The following is a 20,069-nucleotide window of genomic DNA, read 5'->3' as shown; positions in this document are numbered from 1 at the left end:
TGGAGATAGGAAATTCACCCCGGGGATCATGTCAGTCACCCTGCTAGACAGGGGGCCCGGAGAAGTAAATATTGTGGGAAGAAATATCCAGGGAATTGTTATGGCTAGGCTTGCATAGGCCCTAGGGCCGATAGCCTAGTACCAACCTATGAACTAGAATGTCATGTCACCATTGAAAGCAAAGGTGTGCTAATTTCTCACTTCATCTTCTCCCAAATTAGAACTCTCTTTAAACCACCTGTCATGTTTTTTAGATGATCTCTTCTGGCTGTTCACTGCACTTCAACACTACTCTTCCATAAAGAAATACAATCACACTGTCATCCTAAATTTTCCAACCAAAAAATGGCCAAATATTAATATGGTAATATTCCAGGTACTTTCAGGAGTCCACTTCACTGATACAGTACACGTGACCTTTATAAATTCTCTTTTCAAAGCTGATGCCAGGGATCATTTTGGATGCCCACCTCAAAATTCCAAACAGCTTTTTATATAAGCATCAAAATTATACTAGTTTTAGTCTCAGTAGTGTCTGTTCAGTTCTGGTAGAATTATCTTCTTAAGCTGATTGCCATTCCCATGTATAAGCAGTCCAAGATTTACACTGCTATCATTGCTAGCCTCTTGGCACCATACAGAATACTGGTGTATTAGAAGCCTTTTTATTCCTCTGATCTACTTAACTGCAAATTTCTCACTTTGTATGATGCCCATCTAAGTAGATAGATCCACAATACCTATATTCAAACTTGACATGGGCGAGATGCTAAAAAATGAAAAGACAAGTAGTATATTATTACATACAACAGTAGAATTCTGCAGATACAACTACATTACACAGCAGAATAATATATGAAATATGAGGATGCAATGCAATACATTAATTAAATGGGTATTATAATATGAGACACAGGATAAGGCAGTTCTGCATACCCTATATGCAGCATCTGGTCCCCAGATTCCCCTGTCTGAAATGCATTGATATTCCACCATGGTGTATAATGCCAGACTGTTTTTCTTACCTAGCTAGCTCCTTGTACTGCTTTAGTATTCTGTTCCCCTTGTCTACCTCCTTACAAAACTGCTGTCATCCAGCAAGAGGCAGTTGTTAACTCTGAACACATAGCACAAAGATGGTAAAATGTAGCTCAGTTGAGTCTTGTAATGCTCTGTTTTTAATGCTTATGCTTCTCAGTTGTAATCCCCCAAGTTACCACCCTGTCTTTGTCTCCTGAAACTAATTTCTGATAAGCATGATCCCATTCACAGGTCTTCCTGCTTTTTGATCAGTGTATGAGATATAAAAAAAGAGGTCAACTAAGGCCATCAGCCTTGCAGTCCTTTATTCCAGCAGCCGTCAAATGAAAATGTTGTTAGTTTGAAAGGGCTCCTGAGACAACAGCTTTAAGCTGTCTCTTGTCAGTACTTCATTTTTCCTTCAGAAAACTTATCAGTCTATTTTGGTCACCTTTATCAAAACCACTACAGAGGTCAAACTGACTTGCATTTTATTCCTATCTTATTATGGTAACATTTCCGGGAAAAAAAAAAGCAGTAAACATGTCTATCGATATTCCAAGTGAAATTTCTAACTTTTACAGATACATAAAACAGGAGTATCCTTGGTTTTGACATCATGTTTCTTAGTAATACAAGAACTCTTAGAAACCTATGGGCTTGCTTACTGTTATAATACTTAGGCGGATGAGTGAGATTAGTGTGTATTACACTTTATGTGAATTCCTTTAGACTCAGTCTCCCCTATATATGAAATATAATTATTAGTTTTCAGAAACAACTTCTTTAATAAATATAGATAAAATTACAACAAAATGTTAACATGTTGCAGTGCAGTACCAAGAATAAGAAAAGAAGAAAAAAAAAAAAAGAAAAAAAAGAAATTGCATCTTAAAATATGGAAGTAGTTAAATCCTGAATCAGTGGAGCAGCTGGGAAGAAATTGTCCAAATATGAGAGGATCTTGATGCCCTGTAGCCTCCACACTGCAATCACAGACATACATTTGGTGAATACTCTGGAAGCTGAGGTGTGACTCAATAAGAGTGCCCAGAATTGATACAAAGGCCTCTACCTCGGAGTGTGAGAAACTCCTGCATGCTCCTGTAATTTTTATCTAGAAGATGATGTCTTGGAGGTTCAAAAGCATATTCAGTGTTCTTTGATAAGCAGATAAGGATAGACTGCATCACAACTACTTGAAACGTTTCCTTGGGAATAACGTTATCTAGGCTGGTTAATTCTAGAATAGCACTGAGGTTCTTCATCTTCTGGGGCATCATAAAGTTCCTGGAATAATATCTTAACCCTTTCTGGTCTAGTGGGACCTCTCAAATTGTTCATTTTAGTAGGAGATTCCGGTCTTGCAGAGTTTTTCTGATGTGGTGGGATGATGAGCAATAGTACAAATGGTGGATATGGATTTTTTTAAGGGAATTTTGCATCCTATGACTATTACTGTCCTGATCAGTTTGACCTTTGTGATGCAAATCCAAATTAACAAGTGAAGGAACAAATGGCCCCTTGACCACCTCCAGAGAGAACAGTTGGGCAAGACCTCAGGATTGTTATCTTGTGGACATACTGCAGCCTCGAGCCTCCTGGGAGCACTAAAGACCTTCACTTCCGGGCCCATGACCTTGCTGGAAGTTGCTCTGGGAGATGATCTTCATTCCAGCTGCCTACTACTGATGCTTGGGTTATGGGATGCATCAAAACCAGATATAGTAACTTAGCCTTTGTACATCACGGTGAAGGTATATTATGGATACTGACACTTTACACCCACAAGGGTCTTACCTTCCTTTTCTATGTTTTCTATATGTTCTTTTACTTCCTTGTCAAATATTGATAGACCTGAAAAAAAGTGAGTCTAAAAAAGTTGCTTTAATGTACTTGATGTAGTATGTTAACAGAAGTGACACACACTGGTGAACTGCGACTCTGGCATTTCCTCTCAGTGAGATTAACACATGCAGCTTCACAATGTGCAGGTTTTATAGAGGTGTTTGAGGTCTGGCACAGTAGCTGATCCTTTTAAGAACCATCCAGCAATCCCTCTATTGTCTGGTGCATTTCATTGACTAGCTCTTATTTAAAATAAGTCACGTGAGTTGCTAATTTTTAGCACCACGTGGCAAACATGGTGGATATATAAACACACTTCCCAAATGCGTCCATTGTTCTGTTCTTCATGTCTGGAGAATCGACAGAAAAGCAAGAGTGTAGCTAGGCATACTACTCAAATGAGTACACTTTTACTGATCATCTTTTGGAAGCTTCATTATTAAAAGAGCACAGAATGTTTAGATGTTTTCAGCATAAAAATACACAAAACATGCTTATGTGGTAGGCATGCAATTCTAGAAAAAATGTGTTTATAGGTTGGTACTAGGCTAATTGCCCTTGCGAGCCATTTTAAGCCTAGCCTAGCCTTGTGAGACTCAAACCCTGCACCATGTGCTTGTAAGGCAAACACCTTAATGATTAGGCCACCCTCCCAACCCACATTATAAGTTGCAACAGCTGAAAATAATGCACATATAAGCATCATTTTGAGAGATGAGAACAACTTTAAATTGTAAGTGGGAGGTGGGGGCAGAACCACTAGATTTGAGTATAAAACATAACCTTTTTGCTACACTACTGACAGTAAGCCCCTGGGTTGAGAAAGCTTTTCTGAGAACTGCTGTGGAAATTAAAGTGTCAAGCTTCAGCCAAAGTCTACTGCCCACTCTCTAGGAAGTTGGAGGATTAAGTTACCCTTCTTATGAACATGTGACATCCTGCTAGAGTTTTCTCATCCTATTTTGGTGGCATTTTTTAATTCATACACCAAAGGAGGCACCACCCAGAAGGATTAATGGGTACAACTACTACATATCTGGAGGAGCCTCATTTAAAGTGAAGGCGCATGAGGTCTGTAGGCCACCCCCCACCCCAGTGCTGCACAAGTGTGTAGGCATCCAAAACACCTGCCATCTATACTAGCAATATTCTATAAACCATTGTCCCAGTTCCTACCATTCACATAATCAGCAACAGCATCAGTGACATGCAAAATAAATTATATAAAATTCACTAATGATGTTTGTGTAGAAGGAGCACTAACTTTGTTTTTGTTAGTAATAGCATACATGTCTCCTGGTTGCAATATGAATGTTCATTTTAAAAGTTACTTAAAAATAATCTGTTATGAAAAAAACACAAATTATATTCATGTGATTTTATTCATACAGTATTATGCATAACATTTGAATATTATGTACTTTATAATAGCATGTAATGGATGACTGCAGGCAGTCTTTTTAAAAGGCAACTTGCTTATTCATGATTTATGTAATTCGTAGGTCATGTGATTTTAGTCAGTAAATGCTTCACAGTTTACATAGTCAAACCAGTCTGAAGTTGTTCAGTATGTTCAACACAGATAAAAAGTGTTGGCTGATAAAAGAGCTGTAGCTATCACAATTAGCACTCTGGACAATCACAAACTGGTGCCCCCCCACCTAAGTAAAATAAGAATCAGAGGACCAAAAAAACATTCTTATGAACTGTAGCTTCTGGGTTGCGACACTGCACTCCTGACCAGCCATCCAAGTGCCACTGACTGGTACCACTTCTACAATGGTGACTGTGCCCCCTAAAAAGTGCACTGTGGCAGCATCCCTTTTTGCCTTTCCCTACCTATGACTCTGTACAATTTTGACTTACCTGTGAAGATAAAATGTTTTTCTTCAGTTTGTTATCCTTTTATTTCTGAGGCTGTTTTACTCTTGTTTGAGCTCTGATAATTGGACTATCTGGAGTTGAAGTGACAATATTTTCATGAAAAATTGGGGGGTTGCAATGGGGGCAGCCTCAGCCCCAGTTTATGCAAACATACATAACTGGGAATAAGAACATATGGCTCTCTGAATTTCAGAAATACATAAGAATGTACTTGAGATTTTTGGATGAGATTTTTATCATTTGTATTTCATCATGTATTATGGATACAGGCATGCAATTCATAGGTTCATAGGTTGGTACTAGGCAACCGGACCTAGGGCCTACCAGCCTAGCCATAACAATTCTCTGGCTATTTCTTCCTACAGTATTTACTTCCCTGGACCCGTGTCTAGCAGGGTGACTGACGTGATCCCCGAGGTGAATTTCCTATCTCCCAATCCAATCATCAAGGTTCCTATTGAAGAGGGCCAAAGAGGCACTCTGCTTGACATGTATGGGCAGTCTATCCAGAATCTGGGGAGTCCCTGGGTCAGGAACCTATCCCTCCAGCATGTTTTGTTTATTGTGATGACAAGGTTAGATCCCTGGAGCGTGTGTCTCTGAGGGATTGGGATTTCTTTAAGTGTAGCATGTCCAACAGCTCTGGGTTTGACATGGCTTTGTATGTTAAGCATTCTTTGAATATATAGGTACAACCACCAGCTTTTTGAGGTTCACTTATTTTAGGAACTCCAATGAAATAGAATTTGTAGTCATTAAGGTATACACAAATGTTGTTGGGTCCTATGGTTATACCATATATAGAAAACTCATGTTGTTGGTTGCATATCATTATTTTGATACTTGGCATCCACATTTTCAGAATATAGATATTGTTAAGGGGCAGTTCATCAGACTTTCATGCCTTATTTATGAGGATGATACTTTTTTAAAAGAGGTCCAAACCCTAATATAATTGTTCATAGAATGTTGCTACCCATCAAATATAGTCACAGGTCTCTTAGATGAAGTAAGCAAAGATAGAAAATCAGCTAATAGGTTTGTTCCAGTTTTGCAGGGGAAAATGTGTATTAGCGATACACTCACACAGGCAACACTAGGAGATAATTGCATACCGCTGATTTTACCACTGGCAGTAAAAAATAAGGAAGATAAACAGAAATTTGAATATAACTTTTAACAATACCAATAAGAAAATATTGGGAGGGGTACCAAAAGTGAGCTACAGTTGTAACATTAATATGAAGAATTATTTTGAAAAAAAAAAGAACAAAACAATAAACGACTAAGGACAACATCACATAATTTTCGCTGTATGTCCAAATGTTGCAGGTATAGCTATCCCAACAGTATCCCCTGCCCCAGTAGATAGGACTGTATTACTTCATGTTGTGTCTTTCGTCTTTTCTTGGTTAGGGGTTGCCACAGTGGAACTCCAGTCCGCTAATGATTGGCAGTAGAGTTTTACATGCTGGCTTGCTGGGCCTAATGCACAAACTTCAACGAAGGAACGCCCATTCACACATGTCGTCACACAGAAGACGCTCTAACTGAGAATCGAACAGGCAACATCTAACTGTAAGGCGACAACGCTACCGCAGCACCACCACCACAGTACAGGACTGTATTACTTCATGTTTAGTAAATATATAACCATCTGTTTGTCTTGCAAGTGCATTTTATGTGGCCTAAAGCAGCATCTTGGAAGAAAGAAGTAGGTGAGTGGCTACTCTTGCAGAACATGCTTTAAGACAGGCTGCAGTGTTTTAGTATGCGAGTTCTAGCAATAAACAAACAATACAATGAGAAAATCCTGCAGACACACCATTCTGTGGCTTTCTTACAATCATGCCTTATAACAAGAGTGAGAAAGAGCAAGTCATTTTCACAGACATACAAGGTTTTGTCTGTGTAATACCACAACTGTCTGTGGACATCTGTGATGTGAAAAAGGTACTAGACTTGGCTGGAATACTGAGGGAATAATACAAATAAGGGAGCAGACCAGTTCAGAAAAGAGTTTTTTGTGGTTATTGTATGCATTGGCATACAAGCAGACCTTTTCCTTGTGAAAATATGGGTGAGGTGCTCCAAATGAAAGGACTTGTAACTCAGAGATTCTATTTGCAAAAGTAACATCCAGTAGAAATAAGGTCTTCAGTAAATATGTTAATTCTGCTGATGCAGGTGGTTCAAGTGTAGGGGAGAGAGTAAGTTTTTCCAGCATGGAGTAAAATGCCCATGAAGGGACAGAAGTTGTAATGGAAATCTTATGCAGAAAAGTACCACACATAATGGCTTTACAAACTTTGAGTGAAGTCAGGCACATAGAGTCTTCACCCAAATGAAATTCAGAAACAGTCACCAAGTAAAATATGATGGAAGAGTAATTGAGACTTGTATCAAAATTTTCAAAAAAGGATCCCCAAAACATCTGCCACAGAGGGTGAAAAGGGGTACAGGTTATGTACTGAGGTTCAAACAAAAAAAATCTTTTCCACTTGTTCCTAGACTCACATATTTCACAGAGAATCTCGGATAGCAACTGCATGCCAGAAGGGAAGACAGGTCTAGCCTAGGGTGAAATTACAGGCACCCATCCAATCATCATAGTTTGCCTAAAAGGAAGCAAGGATATCACTCTCTTTTATATGTAATGTAAAACTATTCCAGTGATAGGGAGGTTGGCATTGTGTTTAAGGTGTTTACATTATAGCCACAAGGTGCAGGGCTCGATTCTCACATAAGGTAATTGGCTGGGCTTAGAATGGCCCATAAGGACAGTTAGCCTGGTGTTAATTTATGTTTAAATTGGTGGTGAGGTTGGCATAATGGTTTAGGTATTTACCTTACAGACAGAAGGTACAGCATTGGATTCTCACAAGGGGTAATTGGCTAGGCTTAAAATGGCCCACAAGGGCAGTTAGCCTAGTACTAATCTATGAACCTATGAGGAATAAATCTGTTTTTTTTTTTTTGCTTTAATGCCCTCCTACAGAATCGAACCCAATGACTTCCCCACTTGCACCCAATCAGGCTATTCATTCTGTAGCAGTGGGAGCCATGACTCTCCAGATCACGTGGCACCTCTTTAGCCCATTTATTCTTGCCAGAGAATTCCCCCAAGAACTCATCTACTTCATAGCAAGAACTGAACAGTAGGGAACAGGACAACTTGCCTCTCCTGCAGGAAGGCTTACTCTGTCCTCTGGAACACCCTACCTTGCAGTGGTTCTTTCAAGCTCCACTACAGATGCTGTCTGAGGGGAAGCTGTCTTCACATGCTGAATGTCCTTCAGCTTTACTGTGTGACTTGCCTGCACGCAGCAGGATGGACTCCCTAGGCTTGATCTCTACAAGATGAACACAGAGTGTTCTTGTTAGGCATCTCCTATGTGGCAAACAAAAGCCCCCCACCTTCCCAGAGGATGGAAGAGCTGGCAATGTCAACTCATGTCCATCCTCTCCAACTAGCTTCTGTATGTGCACAAGCAGCTTCTTGAACTCAGGTTGCTTGCAGTGTAGTCATGGCTTTATTCCACTACATAATGTATTTGGTATGTCTTATTTATTTGTTGATGGAGACTCAAGACTTTAAAGTGTTTGCAAAACTATTTGTTTTGTAGAGGTGTAGAAGATTAAGGAGGGTTGGCTCCTTAACAGGCTGGAATGCTAAACATAGAGTGCCTCACTGGAATCTTTAAGAAATGGATTATAGGGATAGAGCTTCAAGCCTGTCTTTGTAGTTGAGGGTCTTTAGTCTGGTGATCTTTCTAGCTATGTGATGTGTTTGGCTAGATTCATATTAAAAGGAGCATTACATTCTATAACTGGTTTGATCATGGCAGAGTGTAGAGGAATAATAATGTCTTCTGAAATGGATGAAATACCTTTAGTTATTAATTGGGCCAAAGAGAAAGATTTCCTTTCTATTGTTGCTACATAGTGTTCAAATGATAAGGAGTTGTCTATGAAGGTGCCAGGTTCTCTAATGGCTGTATTCCAGTGTAGGCTGATATTTACACTCTGAGGTGGTGTTGAACTTTGTTTACCAAAGGTGACATTGCTACACTTACTTACTTAATTTAATTTCTGATACACCACTGATTTGTACAGTTTAACCCTTGCTGTAGTAGCACAGTATGAGGTGCCAAGCAGAAGATAATTCCCAGCTTGCTGTTTTCAATAAAGTTAGTTATTGATATGTCTTTGTATGTGGTTTGAAGATTAGAGAAGTAGATATTGAAAAAAGGGAGTCCCAGCAATGAGCCCTGTAGAATGCCCCTAGTTATTTGCTTTCTGAAGTGGCACCTGCTATTTTAAATACATGTTTACCCATCAGCCATTTTGCTATCTACATTTAGGCCTTTAAGCCTCTTTACCATTCTAGCACAGAAAATAGTGTCAGAGGCTTTGGCCTGATCAAGTTACGCTATGAGACCTGCATATTTACAGCTTTAGTGACTTTCACAAAACCATACTGTTGTAGGTCTAGGGCAATAAGATTTTTTGATACTGGAGCTTAAGTAAATCAAATGCAATACACTCCATGGCTTTGCAAATCTGGTGTGTTACGCTGTTGGGTCTATAGCACCCAGTAGCTGAGGTGGGGCCCCTTTACTGAATGGCATAAAGATAGCAATGATCTACACCCCTCAGGAATATACCCAATGGCTATGCTTATGTTGAACAGATTTATGAGAGGTTCAGAGAGGATATGTCTGATACTATTAATTAAGCAGCCTAGCCTATTGCCAGGGTCCATACAGATCATAGTTTTAACTTTAGTGATTGCACCTAGGACATGTTCCATAACAATACTGGGTTAGGGAGGGACTTGGGAATTTGTAGAACTTCAATGACCATTTCTGGTGTGAAGCTGACAGAAAATTTATCCGCATGTATATTAGAAATATCTTTAGAGGTAAAGGGGTAATGCAGTTTTGAATTTATTCAGACATTATTGTCTACTATTTATTAATTGTCTGATGTAGTTAAAGAAGGATTTATGGTTATCCTAGGCTTTAGATCCAATGCTAATTTTTGTTCCACTTTAATCTTTCTTATGGTAGCTTTCAGATTTTTGCTGATCTTTTTGATACAGACTTCAGTGTAAGTAGATTTTGATTTACTACAGGCCAAAATATTTTTTTCCCTTTTGCTGTCAAGCTGATTGATGCAGGCACTCCATCAAGTTGGCTTATTTTTACATTCCTCACTATATTTGGTTCTGTCTGGGATGACTTGGTTTAAGCTGTTTGTTAGGTAAGAGCAAGATTCATCAGCATAAGTGACAGCTAGAGCGAAAGTGTGATGCTAATAATGATGAGATCAAGAAGATATTGATGCCCAACAGGCTGATTAATTATTTCAATAAGGGAGTTAGTATTTACTAACTTTATGAATTTTTGTACGTAGACAGCCTTTGTAATATAGGTACACTACTTAATCAATGAATAACTGAAGTCAGCCATCAAAAAGAAAATTGTATTTATGGCTAGATCATAAGCAAGCAATAATGCCTGACAGGGTGTGTGTTAATGTTTAATTAATGCTCACCGAGGGGTGGCATCAGGCCTCTACACCCCTGGAAGGGCATTAATTACACATTAACACACACCCTGGAGGGCATTATTGTGTTTAGACAATGGGCTCTCTGTAAAATTGTTGTGTTTTACTTGCTTATTTATTTTTTAAGTACTATATTATTTTTTTATGTATTTATAATGTAAAACAGTTCCTCCGCCTACTGTTTCAAACTTGCTGTAGTACATGTTAATGGTGTTGGAGGAAGCATTTTACATCGAATATATATAAAAAATAATATAGTGCTTAAAAAAAATAATAAGCAAGTGAAACACAACAATTTTACATACAGCCCATTCTCGCTCCCATACACAGTCTCATCTGCTTTCACACAGATACATATACACACACAGTCTCCCCTGCTTTCATACACACAGTCACTCACACAAGATCTGTCTCACCCTCTTCCTCAATCTCTCACAGTCTCCAGCTGCTTTTATACACACATTCAGACTCAATCTCTCTCGATGTCTCTCACAGGCAGTCTCCTCTGCTTACATACATGCATTCACTCACATATCATAAGTTCATAGGTAGGTACTAGGCTATTAGCCCTAAGGCCTATATAAGCCTAGCCAAATGGTACCCTGGCTTTCGCCACCCAAGAAAATTATTTTCCTGTGCCCTTGTCAAGCAGAGCCACAGAAGTGATCCCCGGGGTGAATTTCCTATCTCCCATCCAATCATCAATATTTTTCTTGAAGAGTGCTAATGAGGAGCTTTGTTTGATATAGATAGGTAGTTTGTTCCAGAGTATGGGAAGTCTCTGGGACAGGAATCTATCCCTCCAGCATGTTCTGTTTATTGTGGTGACGAGGTTTAGGTCCCTAGAGCATGTAGCTCGGAGGGATTAGGATTTCTTTAAGTAAAGCATGTCCAACAGCTCTGGGTTTGACATAGCTTTGTATGTTAGGCAGAGATCGCCTCTGAGTAGGCGATATGTGATAGAGTAAAGCAGGAGTTTTTTGAGACGGTCTGCGTAGGGCATCTGTTTCAGGCTGGTAATCCTCTTGGTGAGGTATTTCTGCAGCCTTTTCAGTTGTTGTAGATGTCTTGTGAGGTACATACCAAAAGGGGCGTTGTACTCTATATTGGGTCTAATGAGTGATGAGTAGAAGGGAACAATTACCTCTTTCTTCCTGGATGAGAAACTTTTTGTGATGAGGTGTGCCATGTAGAAGGATTTCCTGACTACTGTGGCGATGTGATTATCACTCTTGCATTCTCTCTCATTCTCTCTCCATCTCTCTCTCTCTCTCACACACACACACACACACACACACACACACACACACACACACACACACACACACACACACACACACACACAGTCTCAATGCTTTCATGCACGCATTCACACATACACTTGCAGACAGAAACATAAGCAAACTCTTCTGTTTCGCTCGATTAATCACTCTTTCTCTCACTCACATACACGCATACACTCACACACATGCTGTATTTTCTTTTTCTTTTTTTATTTTACACTCGCTAAACAGCAAATGCACTGCTTAACGACTGTAAAATAATTCTCACTCTCACTGACATGCACGCATACACTCACACATAGACAAACACACACATACCTTTTTTGTTGTTGTCTTCTTTTTTATATTTTATACTTGCTAAACAGCAAAAACACTGCTTAGCAAGCATAAAATAATGGCGGCTGTTCTGTTTCCTCAGTCCGAGCTCCACGGCAGCTTGATAAGCTGCAGTGAAGCGTTGGACTCGTTTTTCACCTGGCCTTACTTGTACATTAATATTCTGCTGGAGAATGCTCGTTCTCCAATCAGATTATTGATGTACAGTTTACCCATTGTCTAAGTACATTTAGAAATCTTTCATGGTCCACAGAGGACAAGGAAGGTGACCTACAGCAGGATGTGAAATGATGATTTGTCTAGTTTATGGTAATTTAAAGCTTAAGTTCTGTTTGAGGTCACAGGGAATCTATTTAGAAATAAGTGGGTCTTTAAATATTGATACTCCCCCACAGTTTCCAACATGTCTGAATGTGTGTTACATGCCAAAACCAAGTACAGAAGGAGTACCATATTTACAATGAATATTTATCTATTATAGCACAGATATAGATGTGTTCAAGTTGAAGGATAACCTCAAAATTTGGCAATTTAAAGTTATAGCATGGCATGGAGCACAGTAATGCTGATATGATCTGAAATGGTATTTACCGCAAGCTGTTTTGTTATGTTGGAATGTCTTGAAGGTGGACTTTGCATAAAAAAGGCACTATGGGGGCACTGACTGCTTTGGCCAATACGTGGAATACATGGAGTTTAAAACACAGGCCATCCCTGACAAAGCAAGATGGACTATCATCTCATCCCAAGCTGATACATACTGAATTCCCCTACTATGACACCACCTACTTAGCCAATTATCTTCTCTTAGAATCAAGGCATCATTAACTGAGTGTAGGATTTCACTCAGGGCCAGAGTTTTCCTGCATCACATGCATAGCAAGCTCCAATATGCCTCTAAGTGTGTCATTCTGGGGTGAGCACCTCTGGTCATTCACACCTACATGAGCCACTACCAAGTCAAAGTCATATTGTCCTGTTGGAGGGCTGCAGGACTGTCATGATGTCACAGTGTGCCACAACAAAAAGGCAGCTGTCACTGTGTCTTTGTCCAACTTAGTGAGCATAGAGTTGGTGCACCTGATGATGGCGTCACCAATTGTTAAGACATTTCTAGTCGGACTTGCAGATTGGAGCCTGGTAACTCACCGAGGTATGTCGGTATGGTGAAGATGTGTTAGTGGATCACTGCTCACCCTATTTTGTCATGATTCTTATAGGCTTGGGAAGTGTTTTTTTTTTTTTTTTTTTTTTTTACAACATAAGTGCATGTTGGTTCAGCGTATGACCTTTTGTGACTATCTCTGAGTTTATGTGTTAATTACAAATTATCTGAGTAAATAAGAGGTGGCCTCCAGTTTACATAGGTAATTACACCTCTCACACATCATGTCATGTTGATGCAGTAGTAGTTGGTTATCAGTGAGCTTTAGGCAGTTTCTACACCATCACAGAATGCAAAATGCAAAGAGGGTGACAACAGAAGGGATAAAGGTAGACTGGGCTTCCATGTTTGCTAGGTACGTCGAATTACTGAGAGCAGGAGTGCTATACCAAATCAATTTTTCTAAGAGGCAGAAATGATATGTTAGGCATATAAACCGTGATGTGAGTGAGATGTATTGGTGATGCAAGATGTGCTAACAATGATGCATCAGCTTCTTGAATACATAGGGAAGAAATTACATAACACAGTCTAATCTCACTGCAGTATAATAGGAGTATGAGAAGGACTGACGAGGTACTATAAAGTAAACACAGTAAGATCCAAAAGTAGTACACGGCTATACTTTGGTACAGAACACAACTTCGGTAGCAACAGAGCAGTACATGGATTCTGTACAATAATATGATCAGGCTCAAATGTCACCAGTAGTATGATCCAATAGTATAATTTTAAGTTGGCTTGGATGCCACACACCACACACACTTCAAGGCTCGTTTTCTACCAATAGAGTGAACAGAGTTTGGCTCAGATACCACAATACACATGCTTTGGAAAGTCAATAGTTACTGGCATCACGCAGCTGCTTCAAATATGCCATAAGATGCCACAAAAAAGATGCTTCTAAGATCTATCAGATTCAAATGCCACACACGTAGATGAAGTCAAATATTGATACTGTCAATAACTAGTCAAGTAAAAAGGGAAATATCAACAGCTGTTGATAATGGCTATGAACTGGTGTGGGAACAGCAAGGCATTATTAAACAATAGTTTGAGTAACAGACCTACAATAAACAATTTTGTATTAAAAAAAAAGAAAACAGCAGCATTGTGCAAGGCAATGACAATGGATTCATATAAACAAACAACAGATCTCAGTTCAGCAGAACCTAGGTCCAAGTTGTGCTATGAGAAGCAAACTTCAGTGGTCTGCAAAGTAAGTGAGCTCCCAAGATGAATGGAGGGAATGTTAGATAATAAGAAATTATGTACCTACCATAACGTTCCATGTTAGTTGTCTTCTTCTCGCCTTCTTTCTTGCTGGATGGGTTCGGAGCCGAGGATCGGCTCCGACTCGGCCTTCTACTAAAGCTCGAGAGCTATTTACCGGCTCGAGGCCTCCCCATATCCCACAATGCCAGGCGTCAGGTACCCAGATCTCATTTGGCAGAGGTAACACCATGGAAAAAACAAATTTTTGGAGACACCTGTCCAAACTACAAGGTTTACCTACAGTGCTAAAAACAGAGGAGGACATAACCTAGAAAAGTGTCAACCAGAGGAAGAAGGCCTCAAAAGGGATTCTTCTCGGTCTGTCCAGGCTAAGGGGATGGAGGGTGGGACGCAAGAAAGAAGGTGAGAAGACAACTAACATGGAACGTTATGGTAGGTACATAACTTCTTAATGTTAAGTTGTCTATCTCGCCTTCATTCTTGCTGGATGGGACAGCGTCCCTAGCACCTTAGCCCTGGGTGGCTCATCGGAACAGACTCTTGAGCACAGTGGAACCAAAATCAGCTCAACTCCTGCAGGCCATATCCAACTTGTAATGTGAAATGAAAGTATGAGGAGTGGCCCATGTGGCTGCAGCACAAATAGATTCCATTGGTAGTCTTGCTTGAAAAGCTACCGACGTAGCTAATGCTCTGGTGGAATGAGCTTTTGGTTTTGTAGGGAGTTCTTTATATCTCAGTTGATAAATCAAAGTAATAATAGAGGCCAACCAACTGGATAAGGTTACTTTAGAAACTGGCAGGCCCTGCTTGCCCTCAGCATAGGACAGGAAGAGTTGGTCCGATTTTCTTGTTTGTTTAGTCCTATCCAAATAAAAACGTAATTGCCTGTGAATGTCCAATTGGTGCAACTTTTGTTCAGCTCTGTTCGAAAAGTTAGGAAAAAAGACAGGAAGATCAATAGCCTGATTCAGGTTTGTCTCGGAAGGTATTTTGGGTAAAAAGGAAGGATTAGTCCTGAGTGAAACTCTATCCTTGTGAAATACAAGATAAGGAGGACGAATACAGAGGGCTTGAAGTTCTGACACTCTTCTAGCTGAGGTGATGGCTACTAAGAAGAGAGCCCTCCAGGAGAGTAATTTTAAGGAACAGGAGGCCGCAGGTTCAAAAGGAGGGAGAATCAAGGAAGTTAATATCAGGTTTAAATCCCACGGAGGTGGGGGATCTTTAATCGGGGGCCTAAGTAAAATAGTCCCTTTAAGAAAGGCTTTACAAAGTTTGTGGGACATGATGCTGGTTTTTGACCAGCTGGCGTGGAAATTAGCGATAGCAGCCAACTGGACTCTAATGGTGGCAGATGAGGAACCTGCTCGAAAAAGTTCTGCCAAAAAATCTAGAACGTGATGGACAGGGGCTGTAAAAGGGTCTATATTTCTAGCCTCTGCCCAGAAAGAGAAACGTTTCCACTTACTAGCATAAGTCTTCCTGGTAGTAGATTTGTGCGAAGAAAGGATGATTTCACGCACTGGCTGATAAATATGTGGAAGCCTGGCTAAGGTTGGAAGTGGAGCAACCAAGTTGAGAGACTGAAGGGATTGGTGCAGCCCGGCCAGTTGATGGACCAAGAGGTCTGGCACTGGGTCCAGATTCCAGGGCTGCTCCAGCAGGTGATGATGCAGGAATGGGAACCAAATTTGTCGAGGCCAGTAAGGGGCAATGAGTATCATCCTGGATCCCAATGCGGTCGCTTTCTGAATCAGTTTGGGAATTAAGGGAAAAGGTGGGAATGCATACAGAAGACCCCGGGGCCAATCGTGAACTAGAGTGTCTCTGGGGGAGTGGCCAGGGAGGGGGAAGAGAGTGAAGAAGTCGTCGCACTTGCTGTTTAGAGGGGTTGCGAAAAGGTCGCAGCAAGGTTGACCCCATCTGCGGAAAATTTTGTCTGCTACTAACTGACCACTCGTGAGGCATGAGAATAGCTCTGCTCAGCCTGTCCGCTATGATGTTGGACTTCCCGGGGATGTGCGCTGCTATCAGAAACCACTGAGAGGAGATTGCCCACTGCCAGAATCTGAGTGCTTCTCGACATAAGGGATAGGACCTGGTTCCGCCCTGCTTGTTGATGTACCACACTACAGACATATTGTCCACCTGAATTGCAATAGTCCTGGTGGGTAGAGAGTCCTGAAGAGCTTGCAACGCTAAAAGTACCGCTCTCATCTCCAAGACGTTTATGTGCAGGTGATACTCTAGAGGTTGCCAAGTGCCCTGGACCGTCCTGCCCCGAAAATGCCCCCCTCACCCGATCAGGGAGGCATCCGTTGTCACCATGGCAACAGGAGGAGGAAGAACAAATGGTCTGCCTTGAAGTACTCGAGAGGAGACCATCCACAAAGAAAGGTGGTCTTTGCATGATTGGGTGATTATTATGTTGTGAGACATCGGAAGCTGTTAAAATGACCATTGGGTAAAAAGCATCCATTGAAGAATCCGCATGTGAAAACGAGCCAGGGGAAGTAATGTGATTGCTGCTGCCATGAGACCCAAGGTTTTCAGTACAAATCTGGCCTGAATTCTCTTGCACTGTAGTAAGGTCTGGACATGTTGGCGAATGTCTGATACTCTTTCTAAGGGAAGTTTTGCCGACAGTTCTTTTGTATTTAATCTTGCGCCTATAAAGGTTATAGATTGACAAGGTGACAATGCAGACTTTTCGAAGTTTATAGAGATACCTAGCTCGGAGCAAGTTTGGATGGTATAATCCCTGGCTCGCAGTAGCTGATGCCTGGTGGAAGCAGTTAGGAGCCAGTCGTCTAGATATGGAAACACCTGGAATCCTCGCCGTCTCAGGTAAGCCGTAACCACTGCCATGCATTTGGTGAACACCCTGGGGGCTGTGGTGAGACCAAAGGGCAGGGCTCTGAATTGATAGTGACTGGCTCCCAGCCGGAAGCGGAAAAACCTTCTGGAGCGTCTGTCCATTTTGATATGGTAGTACGCATCTTGAAGGTCTATGGAGCACATCCAATTGTCCTGACTCAAAAAGGGTAGAATGGATTGAAGAGTGACCATCTGGAACTTCGTTCTTTGAACAGATTTGTTTAAACTGCTGAGATCCAAAATGGGTCTCTAGTCCCCTGTCTTTTTTGGTACCAAAAAGAACTTGGAGTAAATCCCGGATCCTTGCTGGTCTGCTGGGACTGGCTGGATGGCCCTTTTTTCTAGCAGTTTTGAAATTTCTAGTACTGCTTGTTCCCTTAGACTGAGTGGAACATCTGCAAGGGACTTGTTTGTTTGTACAGGGGTGTGGACAAAGGGGATTTTGTAACCCTTGGATATGATAGACCGTACCCATTTGTCTTGTGTGAGGAGTTGCCAGGCTTCTGGGTACAGTGACAATCTTCCCCTGACTGCCTCCGAAGGTGGACAGTCGGGCATCCCCTCAGGGGTGCTGAAAGGGTTTGTCAGAGAAAGATTCTCTGCTACCCTAATTTTGCGGACCCCCTCTGCCACTCGGGCGGCGTCTATTATTGTTTCCTCCTCTGCCCCTGGAGGGAAACTCGCCACGTGCGTCAGGCACGACTCCCTGGGGTTTCCGAAACCACATTTTCCCACTCTTCTGACCTTTAGGGTATGGTCTAGAGGGAGTAGAAAAATGGACTCCCACGGCAGAGAGAGTCTTGCCTTCCTGCTCACACATGGTAAGGGTATCCTTCACCTGTGGTCCAAACAAAGCCGAACCGTCGAAGGGGGTATTGGTGAAGGACGCCTTAAAGGAGTCAGCAAAGTTACATAACCGCATCCAGGCATGTCTTCTCAAAGCCACGCCTGTACCTGCGGCCCTACTCACCCCATCGGCTGCATAAGAAATGAGCCGCATGGAGGAGTTGACTACAGAGTTAAGGGTCACCAGCTGGGAGTTAATCTTATCCTGAGACCCCACAACTGATGGATCCTGAAGGTTATCGCCCAGATCCTTGAGAAGATCCCTTTGAAGGTGGGTGAAATGGCACAGATAATGCAGCGACCGCATGGAAAAGGTCGCTGAAGAAAACATCCGCTTCCTGTACCTGTCCATTGTCCAAGATTCTTTATTAGGTGGATGGACAGGCACTGAAGGGTCAGCCAATTCCTTCTTAGTGGCTGCTGCCACCACCATGGCATCAACAGGGACACCTTTTGTCAGAAATTGCTTGTCAGATGGGGCTGTAATGAATTTAGTGGGCCTGCGGGGAGTTGGTTCCACTGTGTCCGGGGCTGTCCACGCCTTCCGAGCCACCACTTCCATGAGCGGGTTGAAAGGTGGAGACTCCCAGGAGGTGGAAGGGTGAGAACCAAATGCGTCCAGGTACACCGACTCGTCTTCGGAAGGGTTAAGGGCAGTCCAGTTCCCCCCTCTGCCTAAGGATCTCAAGGATGTCTGAAAAAGAGACATCCTCAGAGGGGGACCTTGGGGACCTTTCCGAATCCTCCAAGTCGGTATCAGACGTGACTGACTCGGGGGAGTCAACATGTTTCCTCTTACATTTTCTCTTCCGAGGGGGCTCCTCTGAATGATCAGGGGAGGCCTCGGAAGAGGATGATACGCCCAATGGGGCGACCTGGAGCATCTGTTCTCCACGCTTGGGGTCAGGAGGGTGGACAGAGACCGATACAGGCACCATGGGGGGAGGGGCCGAAGGGGCCTATCGTGGAGCCGACACAGGAGTCAGCACACTCCTCATGACCTCGAAGGTGCCCCTATCAGGCAGAGAAGAGGGTCCCTGCTCCGAAGAGAGGTGAACTCCTCCCGGCACCGAGAGGGATGGCTCCGAGGCCAATGTCGGGGCCGAGCACACCTGCGCCGAGGCCCTGAGAGGGAGAACGGGGTCGGACAAGGGTCCAATGCCACTCACCCCCTTGGAGCCGACAAGGGAGTCTCGGCGCCCGGATCCCTCCAAGGACGGAACCAATGAAGAGATCGGAGCCGACGTGGGAGCCAAAAGGTGTGGTATCGGCTCTGACGTTCCTACGATTTGAGCCCCAACGAGCTCCGGCTCCAAACACAGTGGTAGAGTTGGAGGAGGAACTGCTGAAGACACAGGGATAGCCACAGTCTGTTGAGAAGGGCTGGTCAACATTTTGGCCAGGGCCTGCAACTTTAGGAGCCTACTGACCACCCTCTCCAAGTCATGATCGGATAGCCTGGAGGACCGAGAGGAGTGGGACCTATGGCTCCACTCTGATTGAAGCAATGGAGACCTCAGAGCCGAACGAACAGATTCTAAAGAGGGGGACCTTGAACGTTTTTGGCTCAGAGAAGGTTCCGACACTAAGGTCGGAGCCGACTGAGGTCTCGAGATGTCGGTTCCAGCCGGAATCAACAAGGAGGCAGGAGCTACGCTCGGTGACGGCTCCGAACAGGGAGCCGACGGTTTGGCGGGCTTTAAGGATTTTCCCGACGGAGGCTTAGCCGAGGATCCTTCTGCCTTAAGTAAGCCTCTCAATATGAGCTTGTTCCTACGCTCCTGCAGGACTCCCGAGCTGAAGGCGTGGCAGACCAAGCAAGAGTCCTGCAGGTATAGGGGACCCAAGCAATAAACACAAGAAGTGTGACCATCTGTCAGAGACATCGTCTGACAGCACGAGTCACACTTCTTGAAACCTAAAAACTTTGGTCTCTTTAGACATTTTAAAAAAGGGATACCAAAGGGAAAAGTTAACTAGTGCTTAATCAAGGCACACAC

The sequence above is a fragment of the Protopterus annectens genome, chromosome 6.part0 (assembly GCF_019279795.1).
Source record: "Protopterus annectens isolate FY-2018-M chromosome 6.part0, PAN1.0, whole genome shotgun sequence".
Lineage (NCBI taxonomy): Eukaryota > Metazoa > Chordata > Ceratodontiformes > Protopteridae > Protopterus > Protopterus annectens.
This window is presented reverse-complemented; position numbering follows the sequence as displayed.